General features: G+C 32.3%; 1 pseudogene; it reads right to left on the reverse strand.

Annotated features, from left to right (window-relative positions):
* Positions 1 to 455: 455 nt before the first annotated feature.
* Positions 456 to 9,117, reverse strand: LOC122296611 (annotated as a pseudogene).
* Positions 9,118 to 9,585: the final 468 nt, after the last annotated feature.

The following is a 9,585-nucleotide window of genomic DNA, read 5'->3' on the forward strand; positions in this document are numbered from 1 at the left end:
TAAATTTTGTGAATAAGCAACAAGAGTTGTTGAGGTAAGACACAACAAAAGAGTGTTTCCTTCTTTTGGTTATTCATTAGAATGAGATATACCGATTGAAGTAAATGATTTAACAATAATGAAACCATTTTGCCAAAGAAAACCCAATTGGGTCATCCTGCTTTTGAGTAGCAGCAACTACCTTGAACAATAAAAACCAAACATAGCAGATTGTTTGATTAATCCTTCAATTTTGAGAGTTCTACACTCTAATCTATTCTTCCTGCACTCTAATCTATTCTTCATGTGCTTCTTATCTTAGAGGCGCTCTTTATAGAAAACAATAACCTAAAACTGAAGAAAATAGTATCATTTTCGGGATAAGGAACGGCTCATCATGGAAACGTATGCCTTTCTTCGCTTTGAAATTTGAATCGTTCTCATCTAAATTTCGCTACTTTTTCTTTAATACAAGTTTATGACATTTCTAGGTTTCTTCTTTCAATATAGACAACTAAATTATTTACTAAAAATTCATCTTTAATCTTGTTGTGAAATCTTGTTTTAACAATCTTCATAACTGAAAATGCTCGTTCACTGGTTGCTGTAGACACTGGAAGAGTCAAAATTAGACGAACCAATCTATCAATAAGATAGTATGTATTTGATTTCTCTATCTCTACCAATCTTCGACATAAATCTGCAATAGATCTAAAATCTTGAAACATTGGATTGCTAAACACATCAACTTCAAAATGCTTCAATTGAAATCTTAAATTGATTTTCTCATTTTCAGAAAAATTAAGAGGATAATAATCTTCCACAAGACAACATATATCATCAATATTAAAGGATTTATACCCATCCTTTGGATCCAAATCTGAGCTAAGGGTTAAAAGCTTTGTCGTTCCTTCATCCAATCTATTGTTAAGCTCTTGCATTTGAAAATCTATAGTAGAATTAAATAATTCAAAATGATAATGATGCTCTGTCGTAATGTGATCTCGTTAATGACGACCACGACTTTGTACATAACGAGAGCTCAATTTTGGAATGTCAATATCAAATTTCTTGAAAAAAGAGACAACATTCTCAAGTAGATTTTCTCAATTTTCATTTCTCAACTTTTGAATAAGTCCTTTTGTAGTAGAAACCATATTCATGGCATTCAAAATATCTTGAGATTTTTGCTACAAAACTTGACAAAGAACATCAGTAATAACCATGATTTCCTTTATTAAATGTAAAGTAAATATGAATTCGAATGAGATAATCATTTTATAAGCAATATTTGCATCCCCGCGTTGAGAGTAAGTGGATCATTCTTTTATTATGGTTTCAAGCATCTAGCAAGTGGCTTCAAACATTCGCAGTAAACTGCAAATAGAATAAAAATGAGAACCCCAATGAGAATCACCGGCTCGTTTGATAGTGTCAATTTGGTTAGCTCATTTTCCACTTTCAAGTTCATCAGTGGCTATCATATGTGTAATATGTGTTGTCTGAACAGCTTGCAATTCATCATGACGTTTACATGAAGCGCCCACCACATTTATAATAAAGTTTAAATTTGAGAAAAACTCATAAACAGAAACCACCTCTCTAGATGCAGCAACTAATGCTAACTGTAATCGATGAGCAAAACAATGAATATAGTATGCATATGGGTAATCTTTAAGAAATAATGCTTGCAATATGTTCCAATCACCACGCATATTACTAGCACCATCATATCCTTGTCCACGAATATTTTGAATATCAAGACGATGAAGAGAAAGAATTGCGGATATTTCATTCTTTAGAGTCAATGCCGATGTATCTTTAACATGTACAAGATCAAAAAATCGTTCTTGTATAAAACCATCAACATCAACAAATCTCAAGATTATAGTCATTTGCTCCCTCTTATACTCATCTTGTGCCTTATCAATAATAATGCAAAATCGAGAATCCCCAACATCTTCACGAATTTTATTTCTTACTTTCTTTGCAAGAATTTCTAAAATCTCTTTTTGAATTTGGGGTGAAGTATACTTTGGGGATTTAGGAGCATTTTCCAAAACAAGTTTTCTAACTTTGTCATTATACGAAACCAAGAGTTTAAGCATATCCAGAAAATTACCTCGATTTTTTGAATTAAGGGTCTCATCATGACCTCTAAATGCACATCCTTGAAATGCAAGTGATCGAACAACATCAATAGATGTTTTTATTTGGAGTCGACTATTGAGAATTTGTTCAGAGATTTGTGCATTCATTACTTTATCAATATGTTGTGATTGTTTCAATAAATCCTCACAAGATTTCACAGCATTATTATGAGAAGAACAAGGATCCTCTCCAATATGATTAAAAAACAACTTAAATCAGTACATACAACCATACACAATTAATCTATATAATATATATAGATAATATGATTAATACTAATATAAATTTTTTATAAAGATAAAAGACATACCCGTGTGCAGATAAAGGAGTAAGGTGTAAGGAAATTGTGCTTCGTGGGACCGTCACCGTGAGATGAGAATTGGCAGTCTGGCAGGGGCTATCAAATACGTTTGTTAATCTACTAAAAAACAAAATGTTAGTTTGCTATATATATAAAAAAAAAAAACATTAATCTACTAAATAAATAAAGTATTAATCTACTAAAAGTATTAATCTATTAAATAAATAACTAATAATATTTTGAATTTGTAGTGACTAGTGAGGCTGTATGTGAGTGTGACTGTGTGAGGGCCTAGTATCACTATCCAGGATTAGGATAAAAAAAAAAGAATTCAAAAATAGGTCAAAAAGCAACCGAGTTCGAGACAAAAGGTAGTTATTTAGTTTTTAAACTTTAAGCCTTTGACACTTTGACCGTAAGGCTTCCAGTGGAAGCTCAAAAATCAAAAGCCAAAAGCTGGGACGATTCGGGTGAACCTTTGTCTGGAAATGCGAAGGAATGAGAGCGAGAGCTGGTTGAGAATCGCGATTCGGTCACGCGAGAATGTGAGAATTGAGAAAACTTTTGGTCCTTTGCAGATCAAGAAAATGGAAATGGATCAGTTAGTCGATGGTCGCGCCTCACAGGTAAAGCTTGTTTCTTTTCTTCTTCATTTGAATCGTTTTGATGTTAAAAAATGAAAAAAACAAAATGTGAAGGACAACAGGTGTTATGATGTTGGAAAATGGAGAAAAAAATTGTGAAGGATGAGATGTGAAGTATTGTTGTGCTGTGTATGAAGGTAATATAATCTGTAAATCAGTAAATAGCAGTCTAGCAGATTTCCGTAAGCTATAACATAGAGATTGAAATGTTTTAGAAAATAAAAAGAGGTTAGAAATCTTACTGGTTATAGTTAGAATTTTTTTTTATAATAAAAATATGTATTTTATTTTATATGAGATGTGTTTTATTTAATTTTAGAGGGGGGCCAATATATGATAAATTAATATTATTTTATTAAATTAAAAAAATTAACTTGTATAATTTTTTTTTTCAAATTTCTGGGGGGGCCTGCCCCAACATGGCTCCGCCACTATTGAGAAGGCAAAAATATTGTATAAAGAGAATAAGAGGGCAAAGTACACCATGGGATATTATTGGTGTCTATTCAGACACCAACCAAAATGACGACAACATATGTTGATGATGAACACGAGGAGGAAATCGCCTAGGAGACATCCGACTAGTATTGACTCAACTCTACTAGCAAATGACACTCCCGATGAAAATGTTGAGATCATTGACGAGAGACAGCTATGCAAGAAGAGTGAGAAAGAGAGGAAGAGAAAGAGGAAATCTAGAGAAGGTGAAGATGCTGAATTTAATAAAGTTTTAAGTCGCATGACCGATGATAGAACCATGTGTATGCTAGAGAGGAGAGAAGCGGTCATGAAGGCCAAGAGTCATCGGATGTCATTAATTGCACTTAAGAAAAAGAAGATTGATATAGAGATAATGAAATTAGATCTTGCTAGCATGGATGCAATGCAGCAAGAATACTTTCAAACTCTTCAAAAGGAATTTTATAAGGAAATGAAGAATAGATCTACATCTACATCCCCATCCACACATTTTGGAGGAAAGTAACTCATGTGGTTTCACATTACTCTTCCTATTTTGTTGTAAATGCACAGTAATGTAGTAGACTATTATGTGCTGATTTTAGCAGCTTCCTAGTCACATATGTTGGAAATGCATGTGACTAGGCAGCCACTATGTAGTAGACTCTTTTGTGCTGATTTTGTGGATGTATTTTGTGAAAATGCAAAGTCTTTTAGTGTATTTTGTGGATGTAAGATGTAGATGTATTTTGTGGAAATACAATGACGTATTTTGTAGATGTTTTTGTGGAAACATATTGTGGATGAAGTTGTCCATTATTATGTCTACTTTCTTGTGGATGATTTGTCCATTGACCATTTGATTTAAAATGATAAAGATGTCCATTGGCTGATGTAGGATGTATTTAATATTTGAGTAGAATGATATTCGTTTTTTGGTTTTTTTTGGGGGGGGGGGGGGGGTTCATGTGCTGGGGTGGGGCCTCGCATGGTACTTGTTTAATTACTTTTTTCTTTTCAGTCCACTTGTTAATTATGCTAAGTCCTTTCCATCATGAGATCAAGCTAAGTACTCTAATTAAGCAAATTAATAAAAGCTAATAAAAGAAACATCTTGATAGAGCTTTTAGGTTTGGCCATGGAGATTCCACATATGCTCGATGAGGTAATTTTGGGGCTGAGAATGAGTTTTTCTATCACTAAGACAATGATGTTGTTGAATGAACTTTGTAGTTGGATGAGAAATATAGAAATTTGATTTGTAATGAAGACATTTATATGTAATTTCAAATGAGTTTAATTAGACATTTGTAGTTATTAGCATTAATTGACAATTGAAAAATATAATTTTTTAACCCATAATTTAATTAGAATATGATTACTAATTAACATATAATAGGTAGAATAGCAAAATATGATAAAATAAAATAAATTAAAATTAAAAAAATAAAATATTTTTTTAATTATTAATTACTCATTACTATATAATGAATAAATGGATAATCCAATGTAAAGATTTGATGTGAATAGCTAAAACCAAATTTATCTTATATTATTTTATTGTTATATAATGAAAAAAATAGTTATTTCAATGTGGAGACTTATGTGAATGGAATAGTCAAAAGTTATATTCATCTTACATTCATCAAAAGTGTCCTTTAGCTTTAACTAATCCATTGAGAGTGCTCAACTGGATATCATTATCAAGACAACAAAATAATTGTTGAAAATTTGGATATTCTAAATTCACCCCCTAGGATCTACCAATTGCAAGAATAACAAGAAAAATAGAGAAATAATAATAACACAAAATATTTACATGGAAATTCCTAAACATGAGAAAAACCACTAGACCCATATAAGAAAATTCACTATGTGAAAAATTATTACAATCACACAATTTTTCTTCTCACTCCAAACACACTCACAAAGCTTCCCTACTAGCAAAATTTTAACTTTACACTTCTTCCCTTTTTACAAAAAAATATTAACAGAGGAATTTAACTAAAATCAAAAGATACTAGATAAGCTTTCAACTGGTGTACATAAACTAAGTGGCTAAGTCTCTTATATATAAGCTTGGGCCTATGCCCTTTATTTTCTTCCCGCCGGTGTGGGACTAAAGAAGGAGCAAAAAATAACAATCTTTACCTTGCGATTTTGACTAGTCTCATAGCCAAGCTCCTCCTTAATGAAGATCTTCATAACTTTCACTATCATGCTCCAACATAAAAACATATCAACTTAGAATAAATTAATTCCAAGCATTTCACTTCGGCCCATGTCGAAAAACAATCTTGCTGAAAATTATGGTGTAATTTTCACGTTTGGCTCTCCTGGAAGTTCATCAACTATCGACATAAATTTTCACCACACACCCTGTGTCAATGTCAAACCAATATCTGTGTGCAAACTTGTGGACCTGCTACCATTAATACATCCTCTATCATGATAAATTTTGGGAATTAACGGCATGCGCCATGAAAACGTACATGTCCCTTTTTAAAGATCAAAGTCTTCCTTGGAAAGAGACACAACGTTAGCATCATTTTCAGTATCTCCATGTACCGACTTGGAGCTACTTGTCGAACCTAATCTAGCTCTTGGACAATTTTTCTTCAGATTGTCCACAACCCCAGCAGACTACTTTCTTCTACATGGAGTTCTCCATCTTCTCATTTCCGACTACTACCATTACTAAGTTCTCAAGTGGAACATTACTTCCACTACCTAGTCTTCTCTTTTCAGAAAAGATTTTATTGGTAACTTCTGAAAAAATTATTTTTTCCTTTTCATGTATCAAAATAAGTTTCATGTGCTCATAGGAAGGTGGAAGAGACCATATGAGTCTAAAGGCTTGATCCTCATCATTAATTTTAACTCCAATAGATTTTAGTTTAACGACAATGCCATTAAGAAGCTTAAATGATCTAAACTAGTTATACATTCACTCATACGTAGTGTATGAAACTACTCCTTTAGGTACACACGATTTGAGACGCCCTTAATCTGATATAACTCTTCAAGTTTTTCGCAAAGTTCATTTACCGTAGATATTCCATGCATATTTGCAAGATCATTTTTGGCCAGCCACAGATGTATCGCACTTGCTGTTCTCAAATCCAGATCTTCCCAATCTTCATCACTCATTTTAAATCTGCTCTTTTCAATATTCACACTAGTACCAGTGTTGCCTTCAGGTGTTGGTCTGCCATTCAATGCCTTGCGTAATTCTGATTGAATCAAGATATCCTTGACTTATACTTGCCACAAGCCAAAATTGATTCTCCCATCAAATTTCTCCACCTTAAATTTGAAATGATTTGAAGCCATACTTCCTAGCATTGTTTTGATGAATTTACTGTAGAAATGAATAGTACCTCACTAATCCCAGAAAATATTGGAGGGTCACAATAGATACGCTTAAAATTTTCAATCTCTTAGATAGAACCTCCTTAGACTGTATGTATCCACACTACCACACTGAACCTCCTTAGACTGTATGTATCCACACTACCACACTAACGCTCCACTCCACAAAAAGAACCTAGTGGCTTTGATACCAATTATTGAAAATTTGGACCTTCTAAATTCACCCCTCTAGGATTTACCATTTGTAGGAATAACAAGAAAAATAGAGAAATAATTATAATACAAGATATTATGTGGAAACTCCTAAATAGGAGAAAAACCACCAGACTTAGAGAAGAAAATCTACTATGTGAGAAATTATTATAATCACATAATTTTTCTCCTCACTCCAAACACACCCACAAATCTTCTCCACTAACAAAACTTTAACCTTACATATCTTTTTTTTTTATAAGATGCTCACAAATTAGCTAGACATGATGCTTGGCATGCGGATGATATATCCTATCCATTTGGTGGAAATCTTTCCAACATGTAATCCAACAGGTTGTATGGATGGCAATAAAGTTTGTTTGTTATTAATAAATAAAAACTACCATGAATTGCGATAATGAAGCCGGTTAAGGTAATAACAAACCAAAAAGGCATTGCTTAATTTTATTCACTAAAAATGGAGGTGTCAAATTCAAATTGCTGGCCGCGATCTTGAATTAAAAGGGTGATTAATTAGCTAATCACCTCCATGGATCGTCGCTCTTGTTTTGTACATTATGTAAATTGTCAAAATTTAATGATTTAGGGTATATATAAATTTCATAATGCAGGTCTAGGATGACGTGGCTTAATTTAGATCATTAAAAAGATTTAAATGATGTGGAAGAATATACATCCCTGGTAAGAAGAACAGAGACAAAAAAATCATTAAAAGAAAGTAAAAAAATCTTATAACAAAGTACCAGCTCAAGTCAGATGGATATCTGTTTTAAAATGAAGGGTGGTTAGATAATTAATTAATTAATCAAGTAGATTACTAATGCATAAAACAAAAGTAGGAGATCTACAAATTAATGTATCACATGATTTGCAAATGATGCCAGCTTCATGTTCCATCCAAATGTCCAAATGTGTTAAATCTTTATTGCAATCAACATTTTTTTTAGTGTTAAATACTACTTAAGATTTATACTATAAAATTTTAAAGATCTTATCGTTTATATATAGTGTACAAATGAGTTTTTTATTTTCTTTTTCTTTTTTTAAAATATTTTTTAAACATCCTTAACAATTAAGAAAAAAATAAAAAAAAAATTATAAATTTACTAATAGTCATTTTCTTAATTATTAAGTACAAATAAATAAAAATATATGGATGATAATATTTGATAGGTATATTTAGCAATCATAGTGTGGTTTTCCTTTCAATTTTTTTTTTCTCTAATTTAGATCTTAAAAGTTAAAAGAAAGAAATGTAAGAATTTCTATCGAGACATTTAATTTTGTGCATAATATAACATGAGAGCGTTCCCAGGGATCTATATTTTTCATCTAAGAATTTTGGGTAATATCTCATTTTTATGCGTATTTTTATTGAATGGATATTTTAATTTAATTAAAATATTGATTCTTTTGTTTTAAATTTTATTGATTTTAATTGAATTTATTTAGTTGTAAAATTTATTTTGATGAGCTTTCTTAATGTTAATTATTGTTTTATATTTAAATTACTTTTTAAATTAAATTAGTTTATTTTTGGGCTTTAAAATTATTGTGTATTTAGTTTTTATTATTTTATTTTATTTAATCATTGCGTTTGAATTATTTTATTTAATTTGTTATTTTGAAAATAGTTTTCGTTTGATCAGTTTCTTAATCCAAGATGTAAGGATTGAACCTCATTTCTTTTCCCAATCTTTTCTTTTTTTCTTTTCTTTTTTTTTCTTTTTCCTTTTTCCTCTTTTTTTTTTTCCCTTCTTTATTCTCTTTCTTCCCATTTTCTCTTCCGGTTTCTCTCTCTTCCCAGGCGACTTTCTCTCCTCTCTCCCCGTTGTTTTTTTCGTCTCGCTCCAGTCGCCGCCGCTCGCCTCCGTGACTTACACCACCCCCACCATTCGACTCCCCACTAGCCGGTGCACCTACCCACCAATTTCCAGCCCCTCTCGCATTGTTGTTAACCAGCTTGAGCTCCTCCAAGCCGCACAGCTTTTGAGCCATTCTGTCACCATCGTTCCACCTCCGGTCACTATTTCTTTACTACTTCATCACCGACCTCTTGCCGACCTAATCCACCTATTTTCAGCTCTTATCTATCCCCTAAGCAACCACCACGAGCTAAACTCTGTTTGGGTTGTTTTTGACTTCCATTGCCATTTTTGCCGCCACCTACGACTAATCACCATTTCCACTAGCTTCGTTAACACCTCTAAGCCATTCCTTATTAATTCCACATCTTAATTTGTTCCCATTCAAAAGTGGGTATTTTGTGACCCACGGCCACAATGCATTGTGCACTATTATGTTGCATTTTTACCACCTTTGCAGCTCCTTGATCCTTCGAAAAATATTTTATAGCACTGTAAGTATTTTTCAAACTTCATTTAAGATTTAAATATATTATTGCTTTAACAATACATTGTGTTGGTTGGTTGTGCTAGACTGAGTCTGAGGAGTTCGGGGATTGGA

The sequence above is a fragment of the Carya illinoinensis genome, chromosome 15 (assembly GCF_018687715.1).
Source record: "Carya illinoinensis cultivar Pawnee chromosome 15, C.illinoinensisPawnee_v1, whole genome shotgun sequence".
NCBI classification, from domain to species: domain Eukaryota; kingdom Viridiplantae; phylum Streptophyta; class Magnoliopsida; order Fagales; family Juglandaceae; genus Carya; species Carya illinoinensis.